Source organism: Magallana gigas, chromosome 1, assembly GCF_963853765.1.
Source record: "Magallana gigas chromosome 1, xbMagGiga1.1, whole genome shotgun sequence".
Lineage (NCBI taxonomy): Eukaryota > Metazoa > Mollusca > Bivalvia > Ostreida > Ostreidae > Magallana > Magallana gigas.
This window is the reverse complement of record NC_088853.1, coordinates 20,619,709-20,647,141: the sequence shown is the minus strand read 5'-3', so window position 1 is coordinate 20,647,141 and position 27,433 is coordinate 20,619,709. Positions and strand designations below refer to the sequence as shown.

The 27,433-nt window shown below is 32.5% G+C and overlaps 1 long non-coding RNA gene and 1 pseudogene across 1 annotated transcript; one reads left to right on the top strand and one right to left on the bottom strand.

The window, feature by feature from the left end:
- Positions 1 to 13,947: 13,947 nt before the first annotated feature.
- Positions 13,948 to 15,973, bottom strand: LOC136275704 (uncharacterized; annotated as a pseudogene).
- A 4,227-nt stretch (positions 15,974 to 20,200) lies between these two features.
- On the top strand, positions 20,201 to 24,212 carry LOC117687213 (uncharacterized). Its single transcript, XR_010711583.1, has 3 exons — positions 20,201 to 20,523; positions 21,577 to 21,750; positions 22,582 to 24,212. It is a non-coding gene; the product is annotated as an uncharacterized lncRNA (long non-coding RNA).
- The last annotated feature ends 3,221 nt before the right edge of the window (positions 24,213 to 27,433 follow it).

Below are 27,433 nucleotides of genomic sequence, written 5' to 3'. Positions count from 1 at the left end.
AAAAAAAAACCATATTCTAGTATAAGCACCAGACACACTATTACCGTTATGAACGAGATCAAAGAAATGCCGCTGCTATTATTATCCAATATTTCATGAACGTCATTGGTACATTAGTAGGCCATAATTACTTATAAGCCTTACACTGGTCCTTTCCTGTTCTTTAACACACTTTAAACAACAAAACAAATTCAATTTTCATGTCTGCACTAATGCTAAAAGGGCAAGTTGTTGTAAATTTCACCGAGCTACAATGTTGATTGATTTAACAAACTTGACTACTGTAGCCTTTTTAAAGAAATGTAAACATTCTTATTCAATTAAGTATAATCTCTGTTTAAGCACTTTAAGCACTGATCAATAAGCATCAGAATATGCTTTGAAATGGCGAATCCTGCTTCTAAATATTAGCAAATAGATTGATTATTTTAAGTGTGAATTGGTTGTGCGAGCTTTTCAAGTCGTTTTAAGAACATCTATGAAATATTCAAATCATTTTATGTTTGTAATCTGTACGTGAAACATGGCACGGATAACACATCATATGATGTTTTATCTTTTTATGAATTTTCTATCCAGTAACGCCGCCCAAATTGCGAGTTTTTATGTTGAAAAAACACACGAGTCTCCTAAATCTTCTTGTGTTGAAATCACAAATATTTTAGGTATTGAGAGGTGCGCTGTAAAATGTTTGAATACCATAGCTACCACTTATATGTTTAGCGTCAACAAGAATCAACGCAAATGCTTGTGCTGTCCTGATTTGACTGGAAGCGACATTACAGATCATGAATGGGAATCATTTATTCCACGTAAGTATTGCGCAAAACTATTAAAACAAAAATATCAGGCAATGGTCCTTATTAGAGCATGATCATTATTTTTGTCGAAATTATTTTTCCGTTTTTTTAGTTTACAGTGCCTCAGTAAGGAATTTTTGTTGGTTCACAAAAACTTGAGATTTAGTCGTCAAGCAAGATACAGAGCTTGCAGTTATTCCTTATGAAAACGAAGCCCAGGTCATTCTTTTGTTTACATTTACAAAATTCTACAAAAAATGAATATGACAAACGCTAGGAACTCTATATTTGTGTTCAAAATTATCAAGTATATCGAAAAGAATGAGCTTGAAACAGAACTTCTACCGGAATATTAAACCAAAGTAAACGAAACCAAGGCACGAGCCTTCTTTACATGTACATCGCAAAGCGTTGCAAGTTCTTTATCTTGCTTATAATTCTACGACTGACAAACTCTCAAAGTTTGGTTGATCATTAGAAATACATTGCTAAAGCAGTGAAAACAATAGAAATAGGAAAATAAAACATGACCAAAATCGTGACCATGCCTCTTTAAGATGGTCGGGTAGTCGTCGCAAATTTTTAGAATAAATAAATGAGTACAGTAAACCACGCTTATAACGAAGTACCAGGGACATACGATTCTGCTTCATTAGAATCGTGATTCGTTATATCTGTCAAGTTTACAACTTGTAATAAAGTCAAGGGGAATGAAACTCACTTCGCTTTAAGCGTCAATTCATTGTAAGCTCGTTTGCTATTAACGTCTTTTACTGAATATTAAATTAGAATAAAAGTTCTGTATAGAGATACTGGCGAAAAAAATCGAACTGTAAATCTACAATGTTAAGATTTTTTTTAAAAACAACTAATTTGTAGTTTATGGCGTAAAGATGATTTTGTGATAGCTCTGATGATTAATTTAGTGATAGCATCAATGCAATCAGTGAGCGAAGGCATCCATAACGGAAATGCTCTCTTCCAGAATTAAGAACATATAATTGCAATAAAAACGAATGGGCTGCTCTGTATATCCTGGTTAACTAGAAAGATTTGTGTCTTGTTCTGGACTAAATAAATAATGCACTGTTTTCTTTGGTGTTTCATACATGTATGACGGTAGTGAAAACTGATACAATACACATTCCGCTAAGTTTAATTCTGCATTGATACATGTAGCTACATAAAACTTTATAACCTGTTGTGAAACAGAAACTTCAGATTTTTATAGAACATTCTATATAAATATTTTCGTTCCTCGTTTATTTGGATAAAGTGAGCAAATGAACGTAACCTGTCGTAATTGTCAGCAACATGTTACAATGTACATAGAGAGAACAGCCAATCCTTGAATAAACGCAGAGTTTTCACAATTGATATTTTTTATATCAGCCGGTGCAGTCTGCGGAGTCCGCATCTATAGCTGAAGATTTACAAGCAAAATCAATAGTAAATTGAAATGACCTATCAACTAAATTTAGATAATCAAATAACTATCAATTATGCTACACAGTACACTAAATTTTGTTTTGTTAAGGTCAAAGTTATTATCCTTACGCAGACAAGTTGGTTTAAAGCGATGAAATCGTGAAGCAGATATATGTCACTATTTTGTATAAATTAGATTCGGCTAACTTAAGAAATGGATGAAAATAACAATTGCATGTAATTGCAGACAAAATATATACTTACATTTTCAACTGTCCTTGTCCGTGATAACACTACTAATCAATTTTGAATCCTAAAACCCAATAACTTCATAAAACATGAGTGACACAAAATGGGCGTGTCTTATAGCATAACCGAAAAACGACATTGGTTGCGCCGCGTACATGTAGTAATACATAGCATGTGCTGTATAAAAAATATTGGTTTTAAAATAATGTTCTTTTAAAGAGTACCAATTGGAAATAATATAAATTTAAGTAATAAGGATTCATTTTTTGAATATTATGAGGTGATAATTTGGGTCGGAGCAGGGTCGTTTCTATCATAAAGCCTTCTGGCTTTTTTGGAATTTGACCACGCCCCGACTGAAAATATCACCTCATTATACTCAAAGAACGATTCCTTATTCCTTAAATAAATTCCTATATAAAGGCATAAATTCAATATCCACGTAAAATTGCCAGCAGCATTCTTCGTATGAGTATAGTATCTCGCTTTTAGACAGTTGATAACTTTGAAATTTCTGTGTAAGAAAAACAACGGTAAAACCTACAGCAAACGCAAATCAATAAAGTTCTGTATCCTTTTATAGTCTAAATATGTTAAACAGGTTATGATAGAATAACTCATTACCAAGTTTAACGGAAAAAAAACAGTAACATAGGATATTAATCATTATGAACTGAACTTGAAACTTTGTAAACCATGGACGATGTTAACAAATAATTCTCACTCAAAAACAGATTTGATGATTAATCTAGGCAATATAAACCTAATTAAGATTTCTTAATTGTTTGACTTGTGGTAGATAAGATTTACTGCCTAATGGATAAATACCAACTGAATACACAAAATGTGTTTAAATGACGAGATAAAATTCACATTTTTTTTTCAGTGACATTAGAATATCTGGTATTAATATATTAATTAAATTGAAATTGATGTTGGCATCCCGGAGAAAACCATTGTCAGCCTCTGCTTCGCGTCGGTTGACAAAGGTTTTCGAGGGGGCATCAATTTTAACTGTTGTCCCCCAAACAGGCACTGTTTATTTTATTATACTGAAAATCTTAATTTTAAAGAATACATTGCTGCTTTTACATTGTGATATGAATTCTAAGGCGAACCGTACGTGCATAATTTACGCACATGTAACAATTTATTGTGTTACCCGTTCCCAGGTATGTTGCTAACGCTGAGAGTAATACAACGAATTAAAAACTGTGCCTAAACCAATCAGATTTCAGTATTTAACATGAAAGTATAATAACATATTATATGTAACAAAACATCAATGTTCATAATTACTCAAACCGGCTGAATAATATTGTTAGCTAACTTTATTTGAGTTAGAAAATTCCAGTCACATCATTCATGACAGCCTGGTGGTTGCAAATATATATCTCTGTAGTTTATAATCAACCTTATTATATACCAAACTTTATGTATGTTAATAAACTTTAAAAAAAAGTAACGTGGAAATTAAACACTATTTTGCATGAAATTTTATTTTGGCCCAAAAACTCAGCAAACACGAAAACCCATTCAGAAAATAAAAATATATTTATATTTTTTTATTGAATTTTATGCTCGTCAATGTTTAAAGTTATTATCGCTATATGTTACAAAAAATAAATAAAAATGCACTGTTGGGTTTTCAACCAAGTTTATAAAGAATAAAAAGAAGATATTTCTAAAAGCTAACGCATAGGGCGACAGAAGCATAATAAACAATGAATTTGATGTGTACAAACAAATCTGGATTATATATCAAAACAATATGCAATTCATGAAATTTAAATACATTAATAATCTTTCAACATTTCACATTGAGGCGGTTTCTAAAGTCTAGTTACATTACTTTATCATATTTTAAATAATCCTAACCACTTTCACTTATCGTTTTAGCTGCGTGCGCAACAGGATATGCTACGTATAACTATACAGATATCCAGATTTGTCTGAAGTACGTTTCGGTACCAGCATCTTATCCAGAAGCAGCAGAGCTTTGTGAAGCTGAGGGAGGAGACCTCATCAGACTCGATAGTCAACTGAAACACGATATCATGACGGACTATCTAGGTAGACTTTAAACCGAAAAAAACTCATAATCGGCATGTACTATTTGCATGCTTCTTTGTTTTAATCTCTGAGAAAAATGTTTAAAAAGCATTTTCGTCGTGCCTATGATGTACAGTAGTAAAGGCTGAAAAAGTTAGTATATGTTTATTTATCTTTTACAAAAATTGTTCAACCTTCAAGTTCTAAAAAATGCCGTTTTTTCTGTCTGTATGTGCTCGAATGTATCTTACTGGCATTCTTTTTATCTTTTACCAGTTCCCATCGCTAATGGTTCGACAATTGATGTTTGGATTCAAGGAGAAAAATATGCAGGTGGTTATATTTTCCACGATGGATCTCCATTTCCTACTGACTTTGGAACTGGAACTTTCTGTCCTGTTGAATTGAATTCCGATCCAAATGAAATACGATTTAGGGCACATGGATCAACCACGTTTGAATGCTGGGATAGAGCTCAACATCATCTTTACAGCTACCTGTGCGAATACTCTCGTCGATTTACCATTTGAAAAAAAATATGTACATTTTATCGGAGCATTTAAGTAGATCAACATCAATTTAATATATATTGAATTTTATAAAATGTTTTGGCAAAAGATCTTTGTAATTATATCTCACAATACGAGTGTAACCTTTAGTGTAATCTTTTGTGTGGGCTTTTAATTTTAAAAGGCATACTAGTATATAAAATACTCAAACTGATATATCACACCTTTTTTGTTCTTGAATTCTTGATTTTTTTTTAGTTAATGACGGTAAATATAAATTAATAATGAACGATAGTTTGAAGCATTCTTAGCTGATTATCATATAACGAACTGGCTATAAACGTATCACGTCTGTAAGAAAAATTGAATTTAAATAGAAAAAGCTGCAGAACGTTCACATACTTATTAAGTGGGTTACTAGCAGGATCAAATAATTTGAATGCGTATTTATGTACAAGTATCGAAAAAATCAATATTAAAGTTGTTGTAATTTGCATATTTTATGTAGAATGAGGTTTACAATACACTGTCTCTATTTTCAACGTCGTCCTGTTGTATGTTAACACCATCTGATTTTAAGTTTTGAACATACTTTCTGGTAGATAATCATCAAGTTTATTACTCCCACTCTCATCTAAGATTCTTATGATATAAACACGTTGTTGTTGATTCAATTGACTCAGAACATGTACGTGCATGTAAACAGCAATCAATATTCACTAACAATTTTATAAAAAAAAATGATTTACAAGAGAAATCAAGAATACATATGATTATGGGCGTTCCAATACAAACCTTAAAGGCATGTTTTGGCCGTATTTATATTTTCTTCAAACAAAACGAAGTAACATGCATATTCAAAAATCAATTTTGTTCTAACAATGTGTTAGTTTTTTCCTAATTAAAATTTCTATATCTCTGACGTTCGAGACCTTCCTTCTACATTTTCATATCGTCTATATTTGTTTCCATGTGAATTTAAGTAGTCCGAGTATGGTTCTAGGTCACAATCAGGATTTCACAATTATATTGGCTGCCTTTTACATAACGTTTTAGATATCCGGTATTGATTTTGCTCTCTATCGCTCTTGTTAACATTTTTGATAATAAGGAATCAGTATTGCATGCATTAAGTGAGAGATGTTAACAACTGATGTAAAGAAAAAGGAACATGTAAAAAGAAAAATGAAACACGACATTTCACAGGATACAAATGCACCGATTAACCACATGAGGATTTATATAGAGGGTAATCAGGTTCAAAAATCCAGACATGTAAACTTGTAATTCCGAATACACAATCGTGTTGATGTGTGATCCTGAGTATGAAAATGTGTAACTTTTAAAACTCGGGCATAAACACGTGTAAGATTTGACTCAGTTCCTTCGCATGATGCACATTTTGCAACTTTATTGTTTACATTAGTTAATTAAACCTTCAACTTTCAATCCGTAGTTTCTGCATTTGTAACTTCAGGCTTGGCAATAGCACATCAGACATGATACAAATTGACAAATGTAAAGTCTACAAGTTTGTCGAATTTTGACATGACCTTATATGGCAACTGCATTGCTGCGGGAAAAGGCATCTCGTAACCGCCAGAATGGACGAAAAAACTAAACATAATATACAGGTAAACTGTTGCAATAAGCTTTGAATGAACGACACCTTTTCTATCGAAAACACCGGTATTATTTTTAGAAAATAATTTGAGGTATGATTGAAACTGGACTAAACAGGAAGAGGTTCATGTAGAAAAAAAATCGTTGCCGATGTGACGAATGCGCTAATTTCCGTAATATAATTATCATGGTATCATAAAAGGAAATGCCTAATATTTTATTTCTCTAAAAAAAAAAAGACATGTAATTTAAACTGGAATATAAGTTAATGCGTATTCTTTTCTAGAAATGAGACGGCTCAAGAAATTTCTTAAGGGGGTGAAAATATTTTGAGCGGCATGGGGTTCGAAGACCACTGGGAGGTCCCATTAACTCCAATTTGCCTCTGAATTCTAAGAATTTTAAGACAGAGTTTTTAACCAGGTTTCCGATTATTGAAATAGTAAACATGGCGGGCGGACGAGTGTCTGTCAAAAATGTACCCTTATTGTACCGATAACTCCTCGAGCAGTTTTCAAGATAGGAAGTTGTTCTTTTGCAGATCAATTATACATATATCAGAGGTATGCATATTGCTAGGATTTTGATTTTTGATAATTTATGAAAAAATATCAGCTGTTGAACTTTCTGCTGAAATTGCATATAGAGTGCCCCATTTCTTTAGATAGGTAGTATTTAGCAATTCAGGATTGACAAATGGATTATGGATATTGTTCACACATACGAAAACACGGTTTGCTGTCATATTGACAGCTTAACCCTTATTTTTTCTGAATTAGTTAGAAAAAACGAACTGCGAAAAAAGAAGGTATTTTTTTGCGGAAAAATGTATATTACTTTACATGTATTTATACTTTTTTTTGTTGTGTAAGTGAAAGTTTTTACTATGGGAGGCACTATAGCTCCCAGGTCGTCCATCCGAATTTTTTTCAGACCGGGAGCTACAGACCTGCAACTAGTTCACAAGTGGCTGTAAAGCTGTATCATAATAGCTCTCCAGAAAATTTTTATCAACCAAATTCACAAAGTGAGTCTGCATTGAACCAACATTCAGGACGTCATACTCATATCCCGTAATAATTGCTTGAAATAATTAAAAAAAATGTCAATTTTTACCTACATGATAGGGTTTTTTCCCTATATATTGCCGATAATGCAAAGAAACATTTCTTAAAATAATTTATACACATTTTAATTTCACGACAGTTAACTTTATCTTTGAAATTTTTATTTATTTTTTTTAAAGAGGGTGTCGCTTCTTATGTCTCATATTAATCACAATCTCAAAACCAATGTCTTTAAATAGTTTGCTTTTCTTATCGATAACTTTGCAACTCTCTGGCCAACCCCGTGTAATTTTTTGCGGGGGTGGAGGGGGGGATCTTGTCACAAATATGTGGTAGCGATAAAGATTCATTTGGAGATATTTTCTTAATTCAACCGAAGCCTATACTTTAACAATTTGTTGCATGTACCCTAATAACAGTGGCGTCGGAAGCAAATTGAAAGGGGGGGGGGCTAAACTAATCATTAGAAATCTTGACAAGAATTCCCTAAATCATGAAAATCCTAATCCATGGGGAGGGTATACCTTTAACTCCAATCTTACCTGCCCATTTTTTCCCAAAATCATAAAATTCCTAATCCTTGGGGGTGGGGTGGGGGGGGGGGGGGTGGTGAAACCTACTATGACTCCAATTTTCATTATCACTATTAATATTTCATTCCCTTTAAGGTCTTTTAAGGAACAATTTTGTTTGTTGCGAGGAAAAAGTGGGGGTGGGGGTGGGGGCTGAACCCTCCCTGATGCTATATTCCTAATGGTTAGGTCTAACTTTGCGAAAAAAATGTGTGTGTTGGGGGGGGGGGGGGGCTAAGTCCCCCCCCCCCCCCCCCAGCTCCCCCTTCCCCGGTTCCGACGCCTATGAATAAAATTGCGTATATATCTTTATCCATGTGGATTCAAACAAAGTCATTAAATGTATTTTGTTTTCAGTTCTAAGAGGATATCTGAAGCCGATCGCATTCTTCACTCGCATCTTTTATACATTCTCTTGATAAAATGTACACCAATCTCATAATTTAATTTTCCGAAAAATGGTACTTTCTATGAAATGTTGTTATCCAGAGATAATATGATTATAGGCCTACCTAATATATTTTTTTTATTTATTCCGTCCCTATTCCGGCGATTACGGCATGCCTTTACCTGCAGCTATCAGTGACGTCACTGTTTCCATATATGGTCATGTCAAAATTCGACAAACTTGTAGACTTTACATTTGTCAATTCGTAACATGTCAGCCGTGATATTTCAGAAAACGGAAATACAAATGCAGGGATAACAGATGGAAAGTGTGTATTATAGTAGCAGGTTACATGTAAATAACAAACAGCATTTTACAGCTGCAATTTAGCATCTGTACGGAAAATTAGATTGAAGGCCTGTGGGGTCAACTCTAAAGTGTTTATCCCTGAGTTGTTTAGGTGATACGATCAAAATTACACTCATTCATACTCAGGCTCACACATCAACACGATTGCATATTCGGGTTTACAAGTTTACATGTCTTGATTTTTGAACACGATTACCCTCAATAGATTTAAGGTATTGTAAGTCACACAGCTACTTTGAGGCCTACATTTACTCTATAGTTGATAGCTAGCAAGTTGAAGCCAACATAAAGGTAAATATATATAGGTGAAGAATTCATTTTTTTCTTACTTTTGAAGTTTGGTGTATCATTTTAATAAGTATACCAACTCTTATTTGCCAGCGAGAAATTTTCGTGTAAGATCGCAAGAGCCTCGGCGTCGCGAATAATTCTCGCCGCGAACCAGCCCTTGTCGTATGTTTGTAATAACGACATTGGGCTGCATTTTACAAAATAACTTGCGACAAAGTCGTAAATATTTACATTCTCATAAAATGAACTTTAGAGAACAAAATTACATAAAACCATTTATTTAAAAATATTTCATTTCCCATTGAAGATCAGAATTCAGCGGTTTTTAATAAAGTTATAATGGTTACCTCTGTGGTACATTTTGTCAGGGTCCACCTGTTAAGAGTTTTACGCAATTGTGAACGTGATTTTAATTTACCATTTCGTTCATGCTCTTGTGTTCACTGCAAATTCATCGGTAAATAAATGTATTACTTTGGATATTGCATCATTTTTAATGACCTTCAAGTATTTGAGAATGTTCTTTTTAAGACAATAAATTATGCGTTATTTTGACCTCGTTGTTTGGATTTCAATTATGTTATAACTAATTACATTAGTCTTGTTGATTTCGGGGAGTGTAGGTCTTTTTCCGTATACGAGTAAACTTCTTTTGATAGATGTGCCTTGAAATTTGTTGAAATAGTACGCATTTAAAATTCACGAATCTCTGGGTTTTCTTGCATGCCTGATGCATTTGCCTTTTAAAAAGTGATGAGGTGTGTGCGTCCCCTCTGTGTAAATAATAAATTTGTAAATGTATGAATATATTAAATGATATCGATCATTTGTTTTTAAAATTGCATGTCTCTGTAAACATTAACGTCAATGATTTTTTCTGAGATGAAAAACAAGATTTTTAAGTGTCTGCAACATTCATTTAAGCGGCGAATTTTAATTTCGACGTTAAAAAGTTGGTGTGATTCAGTCTTTAATCGGGAATGTCGGAAGATGGCATTGCACCCTTCTTGCATCCGGTTATTTGTTTGTAATTTGTTTCACTGAACTCACTGAACTCAACTGTTTCCCAAAAAGCATTTCAATATGAAGATAAGATATTTATTCACTGGATAAAGAATATCACAGTCCCTGTGGTTTGCTAGCGTTTTTGTTCATGTATAATTATTGTCAGTGGTGATTGTTTGCCGATTTTAATGTTTATATAATAACTAATTACACCAAAAAATAGTAACACCTAGTATGCTGGAAGGTTGAAAATAATCTTAACTTGAGAAAATCGCTAGTAACCTAGATGTAAGTTTATTGTCTTTGCACTATGGGGATGAGAAAGTATTCGCAATATGCGACAAATTTTTGTTTCTGTGAAATAATTGGGCGACCAGGCGGTAATGTTTATTGCTGCAGAGGCAGGTTTGAAAGGCGTTTCGTACTTTAACTTTGTTTTCGTGGTTTTTTTTTTTTACTGGGTAACACATATTTGAGTGTCAGTTGTCGAGTTATAAGCAGGAAATAGAGCTCGTAATTCTTAGTTATGTAAACAAGGATCAGGTCTTTTTTATTAATACTTTGAATGTTGAAAAGAAAGTTTCTGGTTGGACTGACACTCATATTCGGCTAATCATTAAAAATGCATTTTTTCTAAAGCATTGTAGATAAATAAAAAAGCAAAAAATATAATTTGACCACAATCGTGATTATGCCACTTTAAATGTTGCTGTTGTGTGGAGTTACAGAGGAATGAAAAATACTCCTGGTGATTGATTTAAATATACATTGAGTGCATATGTCTGTAAGTTGATCAACCACGTTATCAAATTAATAGATATAATATATGACAAGCTTGGCTTTTTGATGTCATTATTTTGTATAATTGCTGTTCGTCAGTGCACTTTCATGTGTTGAAAAAAATTGACCTGGTCAATTTTCATTGTTTAGTTTAATGACTGTAAAATTTATTCAAATTTTATTATACATTTTTCCGATTCCGCTAATCGCTCACCACCGCTATCCCGAGTGAATGCCCTTGAATCGCTAGGCGGCGATATCGTCGATATGCAGCGAAGTAGTTCCGGTTTCACTTTGATCATAACAAACTTCATCTAATTTTAGCGATTACAAGTTTAAGGACTTACCATTGACGAAGAGGTAAGTGTTATTTATATAGTTTTGGATACATGAATCTAATAAAACTTCATACCATACTAAATATAAATATACGCATACATGTTAACAGCTATTTGCAGAATGACATAGCAAAAATGGCAACAATCGAAATCGCGGGATGATCTTGGATAAAACGGGTTGATGATGTAATAAAGCTTTTGAAGAATTTCTTTGGTAATGCAAACTTTTTAACGCGTTCAAGGGTGTAACTAGTTAAGAATTTATCATGCAAACACTGGCAAAGGGGGAGGGGTACATATGTGGTAATGTTTCAAATAAAAGTTACAGAACTTAAACATTTTTCAGGTCATTATGGAAAACAGACCTACATTAATTTTTAACTTATTGTTACAACATGGGGCAGATAAATTGACATACAGAGAACTACAGAAATAGAAGACAGAAGACATGTCAATGAATTTATTTCGAAACCAGGAAGGAAAAGAGAACTACGTCCAATTAATGAGTTTTATTTAGTTTGTTTACCATTCCGATTAGGTTTATTACAAGAAATTTTAGCAGATCTTTTTGGAATTTCAATAATGTCGGTATCAAGAATTATTAACACATGGATTAATTTTATGTATGATCATATGAAAGGGCTTATTCCCTGGCCCACTAGGGAACAAATATTAGCAAATTTGCCGACAATAGTAGAATAGTAATTGATGCTATAGAATTTTTTTTTGCGGAAAACCTAGTAGTCTTACTGGACAAAACTTGATTTGGAGTGAATATAAAACTCACAATACTTTTAAGGTTTTGATCGATGTTGCACCAAATGGTCTTGTGTCATTTATATCACGTGTTTGGGGAGGTTGTGCATCAGACAGACATATTGTTCAGAAAGATGGTCACCTTTTTTTTACCACTCCTTGAGAGTTGTGACATTATACTAGCAGATAAAGGATTCACTATAGTTGACTTACTGCCTGGTCTCATTGGTTTAAATATGCCCCCTTTTATTGCTTCAAATGCACAAATGACTCAGGAAGAATTTTTTAAGACACAACAAATTGCAGCCCCTAGCATTGTTGTAGAAATGAAAATGGAACAAATCAAAAACTTCAAAATCGTCCAGAATGTACTTCCTTTGACTGAGGCACATCTTGCAGAGCAAATGATTGTTATATGTACTGCTATAACTAATTTAAACCACCCTTTGTTGAAATAATCATGAAGGTATCAGTGAATCTGTTCCATTTTGCAGAATTTAAAATGGGATTAGCTAATCTGTACTGGTTCATTCTGACATATTTATTTATGCATTTTTATCAAGTCATATGAGTGACTTTAAAGAAAATTGTTGGTTCATGTATTTAAGTTCTGTAATAGCCATTAGTTGTCAAAAACTTTATTTATTGTATTTGAATTTTAAAAAAACCCACTTAAATCTTATGTAGTATTGGTATATTATGTTATGTTTTGTTGAAAATGAATAATGCAATCTTCAAAAACCTGAACATCAAGCAGTCAGATTTTTGGCATTTAAACTAGATATGTGTGTGACTCATGTTCCCCCGCCAACATGCAAATGTGAACAAACCCAATGTGTGCACGTCACTTAAAATATGTATATTGTTTATAACACAACATATTTCTACTAAAACAGTTTGAAATAATGATCATCATAGTCATTACCAAGGTCCATGGTCCTTTGTTATGAATCATTATTCAGGGCATTGTATGATGTGAATTTTGCACATCAATAGATTTTCTGTTCATTTGTTCTGAAAAATGCAAATCAAACAAGCTCGTTTTCTAATAATGGATGATTGATTTAATAAACTTAGTTGTACATATTCTATATAGCTTATTTTTTCCATTGTCTTTGTCCAAGATAAGAATTCCAAATTATGAAAAGTTATTATCTTCTTACAGCCATTTGCTTATCACATGACAGTTAACAGCCTTCTTATGTGTGGCATAGTTATATACTTTGTAAGTTATGTGAACCAACTGTTTGATTATGGTTCACATCATAAATCAGAGAAAAATAAATTATAGGTATTTGTTAACTAAAGATAATGATGTTTACACTACAGTATGACTTCATATTCATTTAAGGAGGTTGGCACTTGAAATAATAGTAATGACAATCTTTCAAAAACCTGAAGGACAAACCTCTTTACTATTTCATTTTCCATATAATTTATAAACTATGCAATACATGGTCATGTTACAGCTGCACCACTTGACATTTCATTAGAGTTTGAATTTTACAGTGTTTGGTTACATGTACATATCTATAGTCTGCCCCAAGATATTTTTGCCACATATTTTGTTAAATTAATCAATATTTATTAAAAACCTCTTGATTCAGACAAAGTTCAATCAATGGTATCAAAAAATCCCAAAATTTACTATTTGAAACCGCCTCTAGCTTGTCAGGTTTCAAAACACAGCTAAATATACGGTAGAAAGTATTGAATCAGCCATAATTAAGCCCGGATGATAACGTTGAAAAATTGTGCGAAGAATTCCAAGTGACTTCCGAATGAAGAAAAGATGTCAACATTCCCCATTATGAATCTCCATAACAAATCTGTTTACCTTCTTTTAGATTTTTACGAGGGAAAAATGATGTGTGAAATGAATTTATTTTGGAAATTTTCCCGTTCATTGATTTCAGTTGCATTTCTTTCACAGGTATGTGCAATTTTATTAAAAATCGGCCAAATGTGCAGCATAAATATCTTGGGACAGACTAACATGTCATTCAATTATACAATTTCAATCCACGTTTAACTCTCTCTGTAAATAGTTCTGCAGTTAAGAAATGAGAATAGAAATATTTCAGTTTGAAAAAAAATTGGGTTTCCCAGAACTGGGTATCAAAATCAATTCTTTCAATTCACAGTCCTTTCTTCGTCCAGATTGTGAAATCTGCCCATTTAATCTCGAGTACAGCGAGCTGTCCAATAACCTGATAATAGTAATCGTGTGTTCTTTTTTAACAAAAATTTTCCAGTATCACTAAGCTCCGCAAAGAAGTTTTTATTCGAAGAACATTCTTCAGGTTCCTTATTTCTCCACTTGTCTGTTCCTTTTCCATACGGGCACTTTTTTTCCAATATTCCTACTCCGCATTTCGAACATGATATGACTCCATTGAAAAGGAAATTATGAGGAAATAATTAGACCAACATTCTTTATTGAAACATTCCCTCCACATTTTTTATGATGTTGTTCTGCATAGCATCTGCGGGCCTTCGCTTCATATTTTCGTCCATGATGCAAGCTTGAGACAGTTGCTGGTGGTAACCTGTATGAACGTAAATGCTTGATGAGGTTGTCTGGGGGTTTAGTATCTCTTTTTTTACAAATTAGGGCAAAATTTGATGCTGTTAAAAAAAAGTTCTTGCTAGTATCCAGTTTCTGTTATTTGACTGTCCTTTAGTTGCCTTACAGACATCATCTATTTCTTGATGAGTTAATTGTAAAGAATTGGTGTGATCAATAAATACTGATTGACATACATTTGATTTCAAATCAATATTGTCCATATACATAAATTGTGGTTCATACTTATTTAAGATTTCATTAATATTCACAGCATCAGACATAGTTTGATAAAGTACACTAGAAGGTCAGGCTGTTTTAGACCATCCAAAACTTCTACTAAGAATTTATCAGGATCATTGCATGAACTTGCTTGATAGACACCTGGATATGGTTTCTGAGGTATTTCTTTGTCAACACCATCAGTCTTGATAAACTGCAAATCTTCTAATTTCTTGGGAGAAGATGGGTTCGTTATTTTTCTAGGTCGCTGCCACTGACATACCTGAGAAGTACATGAACTTTTATTTTCACAAGGGTACAAAGAAGCCCTCCAACATGACTGCACACCCCAGACAATCCAGCTTTGCAAGTACACACTGCCGAGTGTACAAAAGCTGTTTCTTTCAATAATACCAGCTTGATAAAATAATATGCATCTTTGTTTACTGCAAATGTCTTCATGCTGGGTTTGCATTGAGCCTTTATAGCAGAGAACTGACTACTTGTATTGCTGACAAATAAATTTCCTAAGAAATTTTCATTGCAAATTTTTTTTGCCTTTTTTGAGTTGTCTGTGACAGTATTTAGTCTTTCCACTGATTGGAATTTATGTGTAGATGAAATAATATAGTACATCTTCATGGCGTATATTCACACAATTTTCAAAAGTAACGTATTCCCGGCCTGAAATACTGTCAAAGTCTGGCACAGTGTATGAAATTTCATCACCTGAATCTTCAAATTCTAAAGATACCTCACTGGTATCAAAGTTAACGCTTCTCAATATTCTGTGTACCAGTACAGACCTACATCCTGAAATCTTCATATTTTTTTTTGGTAACCAACTCTGTAAATCTTTCTTTTTCCATTTTATAAGTTCATCAAGGGAAAACTGGGTTAAAGTGGCAAAGACCTCACTATCTTCCCCATCCGAGTCATTACGACCAGAGGCATTCATCCTGCAAAATCAAACAACAGTTGATCTAGATGTATAAATACGTGTACCACTAAAATCGGAGTAAACTATGTGACGGAATAGCATGTAGCAAGCGAATCATCAGATTGACTCATTACTGCACGAGATTTATTTACGTACTTAAAATTAAAAATTAAGTAGGTCTATTCAACATAGGGTCGTAGTTTACCATAAACTATATTCATACGAACAATTCTTTTTATATAAAACTATTTAACACTTTATTAAAGTTCAAAATAGCTTACCTTCGATGCGACAGACTCAACAGAGATCACATTCGACGATTCGTGACATTCCTTACATTTGAAAACTAAACCGGAACTTCCATGCGCGGCGCCATCTAGCGAAATAGTTGTATTAGGGGCGGTAATTTTGAATTCCGGTAGTGAGCTATTGGTGCAAAGGACTTTGTGCGGTTTTATGCATTTTTTGCCCCCAAAATCAAAGTTTTAGAAAGAGCTTTAAAAATTAGGTGAAAGATATTTAAAACCATATTGGAAATAAAGGTGTAAAAGGTTATCACCACAGTGACGTCATAATGTAGAAATGACGTCATGAAGATTGCATTATTTTGATAAATTGATGTTTTGTAGCAAAAAAAGGGTGTTTTCCGATGGTTTTTCGACTCGGAAACATCGAGCGCAGGCTTGCTCAAGTACAATGGTATTTCGAAAGCGCAACATTACGTCACTCAATGTTTTTAACATATACGTATTCACCCTTACTTTTTCCAAACCATCTTATTCAATCATAAAACTGGGAGTATTCTAAAGTACAAAATAATACGTCACACTTGTACATTAATTCGTTATTAGTGTATCGATGTTGAATAACAGTAAAATAATATAACAGTTTAACTAATGTATCTCTTTAAACGAAAATAGTACAGAGCGCTAAAATATCGGGTTTTTTTTAGCAATTATGAATCAGAAGACACAGCTTCGTTTTTCTGAAAACGAAATCCCAGTAATTAATAATACACTGTCAATTATTAATCATCATCTAGTTTGATCCTACTCTAATAATGCTTAACAAATTAGCATTAAGATCTATAACACTTTCATTTCAGGTTTTAGAAGAAACTATTATTAATTAAAGTATGGTTCCATTTAATTCAGTTTTAAATCATTCTGTTTATATTATTAAAAGTAATCGATAAAATATAGAATGCCTACGACCATCAAGTCAACTTAGATGCTACAGCATAGTGTGTCGAACCTTAAAGAATTAATGATATTACGTTTTTTCTTCTTTTTAAGATAATAAAACGTTGTTTCTGATTTAAATGTCCAAAATTCAATTTCAGACCAATTCTCACGGTACATGACGTTGGCATGTTAAATCATATAAACAGTTAACAATATGAAAACAATTTGACTAAAAGGTATATTGTTTGTCTTAAATAGATGGTATGGTTTTTTTAAGTGCTTTAAGTATGTTCTTAACGGTCGAAATACAAACATAAGAGTAAATGCAGAAGTAAATCGATATTGCTTTTAGAGGATAAAATGAAAACAAATTGAACTTTTAAAGAGAAAGCAAAACTGGACAAATATTTATCCTTAAATATTAATCTTTAAGCAACTATAAAGGAAAGACATTTAAAACACCTAATATCTTCATAAAACATGTTTCTCAACTTTTCACGAACTTTTTTAGAAAGTTTTAAAAAAGATATATATTCCAGTATTTTTAAGTGTACTTAAGTAACAAATTTGTGTACTTTGAAGGTGCTAATCTTAAAACTGTAGTACAGGTACAATATAGACAGAGAACATATAAACTTTATGTGCAATGTATTTTGTATAATGAATTTATACATTGACACATACAATGGATTTGAAATATCGGTGATAGCACCTGCATGGTAACTATCGGCAAAAATCTGCAATTTACCCATAACAGAGAGGTTGCTCTATAATATATAAATAATAATATTAATTGAAAGAACATCCTTGAGACATGATAATTTGGAAGAAAATAGATTGGTTGAATTATATGCTGAATGATCATAACACAAATTCTTGTGAAGTTGTAATTTTGGCCTTAAATGGTGAATATATGACTCCGTCTTCTCTTTTCTTGGAAAAAGGGGGGGGGGGGGTTGGTTGGTGATATTGAAGGGCTTAATTTAAAGCAAAATCGCAGGTAACCGTTTTATATACTGCCGAACAAAGACATATATCTCCTGACAAAATATTATACTTTATTATTAATTATTATTTTTTAAACATTTAAAGTATTCACTATATGAAATATTTTGCCAAAAATTGACTAAGTTCATTAATTATCAGAAATCAAAATCCCAGCAATATGTACAGCTCAGATATATGTGCAATTGATCTACAAAAGATCAACTTCCTATCTTGAAAACTGTAGGAGGAATTATCCGTACATTGAGGGTACCCTATATGCAATATTTTTCCAAAAATGACTAAGTTCAAAAGCTGGTATTTTTTTCATTAATTATCAGAAATCAAAATCCTAGCAATATGCACACCTCTGATATATATACCACAATTAATCTGCAAAAGAACAACTTCCTATCTTGAAAACTGTAGGAGAAGTTATCCGTACAATGAGGGTACCCTTAAGGCAGCCGCCCGCCCGCTTAACAGGCACGTAGCATCAGGGGGGGGGGGGGTCTATTCTGAATCATAATGGAGTAGTGAAATTGAATATTACCCCCCCCCCCCCCCCCCCCCCCCCCCCGCACGGAATAGGAATTTCATGATTTGGAGGGAAAAAAAATTTGGTAGGGGAGAATTTTTTTTGGAAGTACAGAAGTTTACATTTAATTACGTAGATATGCATATTGATGACTTCTTCACTAAAGAAAAGAATCTCGTGAAAATTTGAGTGTGAAGCACTGTAAAGAAATTCAAAATATAAGAATTCTTAAAAATATCTAATAAAGTTTTTTAATGTGACTATTTGATAATTGAACCAGAGGATACTGAAACATCTGTGAACGTTATAAAATGTTGCTTAAGAGTAGGTATTTATGATCTCATATTTTCTCCAGGATTTTCTCTGTCTTTTTGTTATATAAACATCTGACAACAACAATACTATCCCTTATATTTTGAAGATCACTTTTAAGAAGTATCAATAGTTTGGCAAATGCTGAATATGGAAATTGCTGCCTGAATACCGTGCTTTGTGTTGCTTTGATGCAACATGCCAATGTGTATTTGAATATAGCTACCCACCTAGCTACAAGCAAACCTTTGATACATTTGAGCACTCCCTTTGATATCACAGACCCCACGATGAGCATCTTCGAGTTTAATGCCTAGAAAGTAAGAACTAACCTTTCATGAAAGCCATACTTTCAAGTACATTATGTGATTTTGTCTTGTCTTTATGAGTAAAGTATAATGAATACGCAATGGGCACTGAAGCTAAGTAATAGAAACTGTGAACATTGCGTTTTCTTCCGTTACACCGCTAAGGTTTTGTGATCAGTCAAGCGTGTCATTGTGATTTCAATAGATCTTCCAATAAGACCCAATTTTCACCTTAAGAAGGTTAAATGACATTATGTTTCGGACACTCCATGTATAAAGCCTTTTATATTTTTCAAGGCCTATCATTTCATCGCACTAATGGTTAACGATATATATTAAATGTGGTACATCCATTTGGATGTATTTACCTTTGAAACAAATTGGGAAAAAAACTCCCAAAACTAGCAGTAATTTGATAGAAACTGTTCACCACGCCCCCTCAGCTCTAATTTAGTCTACATAGCTGCTTATGGAAATTCTAACATTTTTTAATCAAGTGATGATGGATCAAACACACAGAAAGTTCATTCGTTTTATTTGTTATCTTGTGTGTACCTTTTACTGTATTAGCCTACTTTTAATGTCCAAAAAAACACTCTGGACTCATTTTACCGGTTCATATTTTATCAGATGTTTGCAAGTGATTTAAAATAAAGTGTCTAAAAATTACGGTCTCTGTGTGTAAAAAATACATCGTATTTACCAGGTATTTAGCTTTTTTAGATCCTTGACTTGGTATATGTAGAAAAGCAAAACAGTGAAAGTACAAACATTAGAGCTTTTAGCAAAGACAAATAAAAACGATTTTGTCGATAGTGCAATAAGACCTTAAACCTATCTCTACTTATAGGTAAACACGAAAGATTTGATGAAATTAAATTTTTCAAGCGACAACACAAGTGATCAAATAGATAAAAAAAAAATACTCAACACACTTAGAGGCCTCTCTGTAAAAAATGTTACACAGATATGTCCGAATGCTCTTGACTGTAAATTTGTGGATTAGTGACTCAACACAATGGGTGAGTTTGCACGGTGAGAGAACAGCGACTTATCCTAAAGCCACGTGTTCTGAGATTCCATACGACGTTTTGAATGCGGCAAGTTGTTTCCAAAGATGCCTGGGAACACTAAGAATTCACTATATGTTCAGTTACAACAAATACCAACGCACGTGCTTGTGTTGTGAAGATTTGACTGGAAAAGACCTCGTCAGTCCACTGTGGACTTCTTTCGTCCCCGGTGAGTAACAGATGGTTAAAATATATATCTTGTAATTGTTACACTTTGAAGATCTCTCCGTGTATCTAACTCACTGGATTATTGATTGATTGAATCTTTGATTGATCAATTAATTGATTGATAAAATATAATTATAACAAGTTGAACAATTGCTGAGTTGAGAACTATATTAGATATAATAAAATCGATATTGTATCAACTGTTCCAAATTATATCCATCCCCTCATTTTTTTGTAAAAAAAATATTTGCAGTCGACAAAACATACGTTTGTTCAGTAATATATGTAAGTGAAAGATATGACCTCATGATTTGATACAAAGTTCACACAGAAATAATTGTTTTAACCTTTTGTAAAGGTTCAAATAAGAAAACAAATCTAAGTTTTCCACATGTAAATTTTTATATCAATTCTTCCGTACATGAATCTTACACGCGGCAAAACATTATTTGCATGAATAACAATTGACGGTCCTTTGCTATTCTTTTGATAAATCTATGTTTTCTGCATGTAATTGTTTATATCAATTGTCTCGTACATGAATCGTACACGTTTTTAAGGCGAAGGCAAAAACACCATGTGCATGCAAGGTAATAAACCATTGACGGTTCTTTGCAATTCTCTTAAACCCAGACTGCCTTTTCATTAAAGAAAAATGCATACATAATTTTCTGAAATATTACAATTTTTGTCAACAAATATCCACAATGATGTTTACGATTGATTCATTTTATTTTCCTATATTTGTTTTCTCATATAATAAAAATAGGGTTAAATTGAAATTAAAAAAAAAAAGAATTTTAAATATTATTAAAAGATGGCAAATTGAAGAAAATGGCGATAATGATTACTTGAACAACAAACGCCACGCTATGCGAAGTAATAGTCATAAAAAATTTCCCCCATTTTTCATACCATTCAATTCATTCCATATGAATTGTTAGTGCACGATGTCTATTAACTCTGAAACAACGGATACTCTTTAGGGATTGACCTTATGCCATATTCAATTAATCGTATTATTGATCCTAACTACTTTAATTCATTACTTTAGCTCCATGCAAAGATGGGTACGTTACATATAACTATACAAATACCCAGACCTGTTTGAAGTATGTGCCAACCCCTGCTTCCTATCCGGAAGCTACAAAACATTGTCAAGCCGAGGGAAGTGACGTCATCAGACTCGACAGTAAACTGAAACACGATATCCTCACTGATATTTTAGGTAGGTTTTTGGTGTGATCATTATCATGGTCATTTAAGTATAGAGACAAAGTAGCACGCATCACTTCGATGAAGGTAAGAAGTTTTGTCCTCTTTTGGACATAACTTTATCAGAAATGTACGGTTAGAAATAATGGTATTGTTTTGCTAAATTTAACAAATTGTCTAAGCATCTGGATAGAAATGTTTTCTTTATTTATAAGGGTGATCAGTCAGCTGCTTAAGAAAAATGCTAAATCTGTTTTACATTCATCTATTTATGAATAAATTTAGTTCACCATTGTTGTTTATTTTAAAATTCTGCTAATCGGAAATAAAAATTTGTTTTATTAACATAAAATGTTACTGGTAAACAAAACAAATTCAAAGATTTAATTGGCTTGGTCATTTATAACAAATGTTTTTTTACTGCTGATGATATTTATTAATCTGATGATCTAATTGGTCAAAACAAATTATAGCAAGCAGAAAATACAATTCATGTTTTACTTTGTACTTTTGTTAGAACAAAGGGAAATAACTATTACTCTTATAAGACACAACGTTTAAATGTTTGACAATAAACTTTCGTAGGTAATGGATAGTATAATAAATTAAATCTATATTATTATAAAAAAGTTTGAAATTTCAGTCGTAATTTGTTACACTGATTGACTGATTAATATAGGATCAATTATTCACTACACTTGGGTAACTAATGGCATCTTGTACAAAAAACAATACAGGCGACGTTTGCACCAAAAATGCAAAAAAAAGTATTCAACATAAATTAAATATTGACATTTACAATGGACAAGTGACGTGGTAAAGCAAATATGTTTTCTATCTTTAGTTCCTATTGCAAACGGTTCTAAAATTGATGTGTGGATCCAAGGAACGAAAGTAGGGGACGAGTGGTTATTCAATGACGGGGCCCAAATGTCGACCGATTTCAATGCGATCTGTCCGCTCATTTTGAGTAGCACCATAAGTGAAATACATCTTCGAGCACATGGATCAACAACATTTTCCTGTTTGGACATGATTCCGTCTGTGGAATATAGTTTTATGTGCGAACATTATCGCCAGTTTACTATATACTGATCAAGTATAAAATACAAAAATTTAATATGAAAAATTAATGTCGTTTCAAACATTTGTTTAAGAGTAGTTTTGTGTTTATAAACTCTTATGTAATTGAATTATTTCATGTATAGGTTTATTTGGCTTTGTCAAAACTACAACAGACTTTTCCGTATGGTTTGATTTAATTGATATTTGAACATGACTATTGTCTCTTTTTTGCACAAACGAGCACTGATGATAAACAAAACGTAAATATATCAGTAATTTGATATGTATTTGAAATAACTGATATTTTTAGTTATTAAACTATATAAGATAAAAAAGAAATAATCAGCTATAAATGAAATAAATACATGTTCTGATTAGAATTTGATCAATTCTACCCTAGAAAACCCCACACACAATACTGATGGATTAGGCCTATACTACAGCTCAAAAATATATCTTAATATTGACATCTTTGTTTTTATTTACATCCCATAATTATCAAAATCGTAACATTTCAGAAATCGTCTCCTGTGAAAGGCTTTTGTCATGGACGAGTAGATGTAGCCGATAGAACTATATAATACTTCTTGTCTACCCATGAACCACAAGGCGGTTTTTCGCCATTTTTGCCCTTAATTATCTAGCGTAATTTTCCACCCTATTCCTGCAATCCTTGTAGCCCAAAGTCGTATAGTGTGCATCTATTTCAGAGATGCACTTTAATCAGTGTTTACAGCAACACATATTGATGAAAAACCAAAATTATGTCAGTTCGCTGCTCAACATTTGTAATCTTAACTGAAGCCCGCTTTGATACATTGGCCCACTTAACCATTTAATATTGTAAGGGTTTGTTTACCATCTATTGGGTTCGGATTTGATCGCAGTTTATCTAATTTAATAACTATTTCCATTGACAATTTTTTTTCTGATTTTGATACATTTGCCCCAAAACATTCACAAATACTGACAATTTTATTACCTGCTTTTTTGTCTGGAAAAGAGGACCATCTATAGAGGAAGACATTGGTAACCGATCCATTATTTTACCCAGTGCTAATAATTCCACCGACCACAGGAACGAGATTGCAGTTGATCTATTCGTTTTTCTCCTCTTACTTTGGACTAGTGGCCACTCGGCTTACTGTGAAATAAAAAAAATAGACGAAAATGTCAATGGATATTAACTATTGTGTGTGCAAATAAATTAATTCGCCAGATACGTGCGTTGTTCTATGAGAACGAATCTGGCTTATGTTATATAAAGGGCATCTTGGAGATGAACAATCCCTAGCAACAGATTGATAATTAGAAGACCCTACGCATATTGCTGATGGATGACACCCACTGCAATAATGCTGGTCTTGAACAAGGAACTTGGCTTCTGTCTGATGAACATGAACAATCCCTAGCAACAGATTAAGAATAGAAGACCCCCACACTCAATACTGATGGATGAGGCTTACTGCAGCTCAGACATGATTGAAAATATTGACATCGTTGTTTTACATATATCTCAGAATTATCATTATCCCAATAGTCAATAAATTGTAAGTCTGAAAAAAACCCATTGTCATTATTTGAGTATTAATATATTGCGTTGTAAAAAAAAATAACAATGCATGTGAAGGAGTTAGGAGCACGTTTCTGTTTCGTAATTTCCGTCATTCAGGGACATGTTCTTTCAAAAACATTTAATTATGTTTATAGTTGTAGATTCCTTATTTGGAATAAGACAGTTTTCTTTCGTTCCTTAATTGGTTTATTTTATACCGATGGTTAGTTGTTTGGTTGTACTAAATATTTATCAATAAAATCTTGCTGTGAATTTTATCCCATCGAAACATTATAGCAACATATAAAACACTTTGTCCATTAGTGTATCTAGCAAAATTACTTACAGTTTTCCTTCAACATTCTTCCTTCTTTCTGAAATCAGTATAATTGGAGTTCAATAATGAGAATGGTTAAGGTAGCTCGCGGGTTTACCTGCTTGTGAGAAAACCTACCTTGAAAACTTGTCCACGTGATCCATAGGTTTCAGAGTTTTATTTCTAAAATTTATTTGAGATTTGTCTGCGCGGTAATAATGTTATCGTGTTTCAAATACAGTGTCGTTGATAAAATCAAGCAACGCCATTTCAATGAAATATATAGTAAAATGCACATCTTACCCGAGAAACGCACTACAAAACTATGCTCCAAACTTTTAAACGATTCAGACGAAATTAATTATACTCAATACAATAACGGAGGAGATAATTATGAATCAATTCATAAAAAATAATCATTATATGTTCTCGGCCAGTTTTTGGCAAAACAACTTTAAAGATTGAAAAGATTTCTCAAAACCTTATATTTTCATTACAACGTTAGCTCGACGTCAGCATTTCCTTAGTCTGAGAACCCTAAATTAAATTGAAATGCATTTATTGACAAGACTAGCTGATTAACACATTTTAGAACATGTAAATACTAATTAGACATTATTGTGAATGTTATCAAATGCACAAATGCAATTAATGTAAGGCTGTAAATATACAGAAAATTGCTATTTTTGTTTTTATCAATCAATACCAAAAAAAATTGCCAGGCAACTACTGACATCATCAGTTTGTATTTGTATAAAATAATTAGCTGAACAGAATTTTAAAAATTCGATTGGTAGTTAAATTTACCGAAGCTATAATTGTAAAAAAAAGCAAAGTTAATGCATAAGGCTCAATTAATCTAGTTATCTTTTTTTAAACATGATTTTAAATGGAAGAGTTCCAACGCACACTCATACTTTATAGAACAAAATGTAACAATGATTGTGACGTCTTTGAATTTTCAGCACTTGATAATTATAAATGTTTGTATAAACAGTAATAAACTGCATTTAAGTTTTTTGAAATATTTCCTTTGATGCCTCTAAACATCCCAATAGTCATTAAAAAAATGTATGAATTTACTTTGACGGTCAACTCTTTACGTCGATTCCTATTGTGACGTCAGCAAACCCGCGAGCTACGTTAAATCTGTTGATAAAATGTTAAAAATATATTTAAAAGGAATTGAACCACAACATGTTTTCACTTTTATGTTATGTAATTCAACGTAAGAAACAATGGTCTTCTTCAAATATTTATTTTGCTTTGGAAAGATTTTCCGAGAAGTATCCATGATTGTTTTCATATCCATTTTATCTTTCATTCTTATAAATCTCCCAGGAACATGACAAAGAAAAAAAATGAAATATTGATTCTTCAAAGAAACTGCCAATAAAATTGAGAAAATCAAATAGCATCGTTTCTATAGATATATACTTTAAGTACTTAGCTAATGGATATTACGTATTTTCTGCATAGTTTTATTGTTATAAACGATTACCCATAAAGCTATAAATCATCCTAATACGTTTATTTTGTACTTGGACATATCATTTATAAGGAATACATTGCTTATAATATAGACATATATTTCTGTATATATCGTTCATTATAGATAAAGATGCTACCGATGACATATGTCACTTCATTGCTGGTTGTAAATATTATTTGCAATGAAGCACCTGAATTCAATAATTATTTCGCCATTCAAATAAATGAGTATCCAAAATCTTCGTGTCACGAAATTTCTAGTATAGAAAGGAAGTTCCGATGTCTAGGAACGTGCTTAAACACAATGGATATGTTAGTCATGATCAGCCACGATGAATCTACAAAAACATGTATGTGTTGCAGCGATATTATGGGGAGTGACATAACTGGCCCAAATTGGAAGTCATATGTCCCACATACATGTAAGTATTTGGTTTTTTTTTAATCAAATGACATAATTATCTGTTTTAAAGTGATTAAAGTTCAGACTCCTTGAATTAAGCAAATGTTAATCTTTTTACCTTTAACGTGTAAAGTATAAAAATACCTTGAAATATTCTTGAAGAAAAATATTTGTTTTATTATAAAATATAAATACAGCGAATCCTCAGCAAAAGGTGTTCACGACGCAGTTTTTCCGTGTATAAATAAAACATCCATCATTCTGATATTCTTCGGTGTTAATATTAAGAAAGAAATATATCAAAAATTTAGAATCTTATTTTTGTCTACATGAGTAACAAATAACTAACGTATTGAATATCGAATGATACTTTGTTTTGTTTTTATGGTTTCATTTTTTACACGACGTATTTCTAATATTTTTCTCTTATAATATAATATTAGATTTAAATTTTAGGGTACTGTTTGACAAAGGATCAATGATCAAAATACAGCTGCCTGACGAAATTAAATGAAGAAAATTTAAAAACTACCCTCAGTTTACGCAATTATTTGACAACCCTCATATGTACCAAAACATCAGTTTCCTGAAATTTTTTTAGCGCTTTAATCAGTAGGTTTATATTCAAGCGAGCAAAAAGTGTTGTATCATTTACACGGTTAAAAATCAAATTCTGCATAATGAAGAGATAACTTAGCTTTGTGTTTTGTAGTACCCTGTAATAACGACTATACAGCTTACTATTTGATGCCCTACCAAATATGTCTCAAGTATTTCCCTGTGCCTGCCTCGTATTCAACAGCTCAGGCCAACTGTCACGCTGAAAGTAGCGACCTCATTAAGATTGATTCCCAGAGAAAATACCA